This window comes from Babylonia areolata, chromosome 21 (genome assembly GCF_041734735.1).
Source record: "Babylonia areolata isolate BAREFJ2019XMU chromosome 21, ASM4173473v1, whole genome shotgun sequence".
Taxonomy (NCBI): domain Eukaryota; kingdom Metazoa; phylum Mollusca; class Gastropoda; order Neogastropoda; family Buccinidae; genus Babylonia; species Babylonia areolata.
The window spans coordinates 39,973,770-39,976,269 of record NC_134896.1 but is presented as its reverse complement, the minus strand read 5'-3'; positions in this window follow the sequence as shown (position 1 = coordinate 39,976,269).

The following is a 2,500-nucleotide window of genomic DNA, read 5'->3' as shown; positions in this document are numbered from 1 at the left end:
CGTGACCTAGTTCTGCAGGGTCACTATGTGTGTCCGTTTGTCTGCCTATCTGCCCGCCTGTCTGTTTCTGTCTCTGTCTCTCTCTCCCTCTCCCTCCCCACCTATCTTTATTTGTCAGCTTACCAGTCTAATGGTCTCGTTCCTTCAGAACTCTGGGAGTCATTTTAGGGTATCAAACCAGTCACAGGGGAAAAAAAAATATGATAACGACACTAACTTCTGCTTGGACCCGAACCCGAACCCAGTGGACAGGCCTGCGGCGCTAACCACTTGGCCATGGCGACTGGTTCAAAGATTTCATATGTCTGTTCATCGTTTGGTGGAAACAAATACCGGCCCAGTATTTTTTTTCAAGAATTCAAGAATCAACTGGACAAATTACAAAATTCTTAACTATTTTTAGAGAATTTGATGAATAGATAAAATGTAAATGAAGCGTCGAACCTTGACCAAAGTCTATACCAGAATGTGTCGTGAGATCAAAGAAGGGACTATAAGCTTCAAAGCTTGTTTTTGTCCCTAAACAACAACAACTACTACTACAACAGTATGAAGGACAGGGTGGAGAAAGGAAATCTTGAATCCTGTCACTCTAGTGTGGATAGGTGGGAAAGGTGTGCTTCTGTTCAGGTTTGCACTGATGCTATGTATTGAAACAGACTGAAAGCGGGATTCAGTTCGCAAGTTTCACCTTCCACACCCCACACACTCTCAGTCAGAATGTGTTCATTTTTGTCAACAGTTTTTCCTCGTGTTGATGGTTGATTATCAGCGCTCTGGTTCCCCCCCGAAGCGTGCCAAAGACGTATGGCGAGGTATTAATGCACATTATTATAATTATGATTATTATAATAATTATAATTATGATAATGATAATAATATTATCAGCTTTCATATTAATATCAATAATGACGGTGATAATAATGATATCACTATTATTATCATCATCATTGTTATCTTTATCATTATAAATGATAATGATATTATCAGTATTGATATTGATACTCATAACGATGATAATAATAACAATGATATCACTATTATTATTATTATTATTATTATCATTATCATCATCATCATATAATAATGGCATTAATACCTCGCTATAACAATGATAATAATGATAATAAAATTATTTTTTTTAAAAGACAGGGGGTGTGGGGGGAAAGGGGGAGAGGAGGAGGAGATCATTGGTGGGGGAAGGAGGATATGGAAATCTTGATCAGTCAGGTGAACAACAAACGGGATACTCACTGTAATCCACATAGCCTGCCTCAGGGTTCCAGCCCACGGGCACGGGCCAGAAAGGCGGAGTCGGGATGGGCCTGGGGAGAAGACGCGAGACGGGGAAAGGCTGGAGAAAGGGCCGCGGGGACATGTTGTTGCCCTCGCCAAGGCCGCCTCCAAACGGCAGCATAGAATCCGGAACGGGGTTGTCAAAGCTAGAGGTCCGAACCCACTCCCTGGTTCTGTCATCGCTGGTTTTTCTTTCCGTGGCTTCCTCCTCGGCCACGATGTTATCTTCTTTCTTCTTCTCCTCCTCCTCCTCCTCCTTCTTCTTCTTCTCTTCTGGCGCGGCAGCTGTCGCGTCTTCTTCAGGTTCATTCTCGATGGCAACGCAGTTCCCCACCGCAAAATAACTTTGGGAAACATTCACTGCACCAGGGTTGGCGATTCCGGGCTGCTGGTGTGCTGTTGAACTGGTCGCGGCTTCTTGGTGGGTGACTGACAATGAAGGCTTGGCCGTTGTTGTTGTTTCAGGTCGTGAGTCTATGTGGTGGGTACCCGTTGGTGGTGGTGCCCTGCTGCTCTCCATGTTCATGTTTCTGTCTGGACAGTCTGGACAGAGTGTGTGTGTATATACATGCGTGTGAGCGGTGTGAGAAGAGAGACAAAGACACTTTTGCATCGTTGGTCTGTCGTGTAGAGGATGGGGGAGGAAGGGGAGAGGGTGGTGTGCGGTGTGGGGGCGGGTTCTCGGGGTGGGTGGAGGGTGAGAGCAGAGGAGGAGAGTGCTGGCGTAGATGACCGCTGTATGATCAGCGTGTGAACGAAAATCATGGGTTTGGGGGTGGGGAAGGAAACTAGAGAGTTGAACAAAGGGGGAAAAAAAAGAAAAAAAAAAAAGGATGACAAAATCATGGGATTGTGGAAGGTTGAGTAATGTTCTACGTTATTGCCGCTGCGGTGTATGTCACACACACGCACGCACACACGCACGCATTTATTCTTTTGCTTCTGCTTCTTCTTCTTCTCCTTTTGCGGGCTGCAGTTTCACACCGCGTCTGTTGGTTTTCATATGCCGTGCGAATGGGCTTTTTCCGGTGTCGATGTTTTTACCTCGCCGCAGCTTATTCGCGGATGGTAGGGGGTGCGGGGTGGGGGGGGGGGGGGGGGTTATACTGGATATGTTCGGTGCAGTTCCGATTCACCTATTCATGTTTCGCCTACTCTCAGTGACCCGTTGACAGTTTGACCCGTTTCACCTACCTGGCGTTCC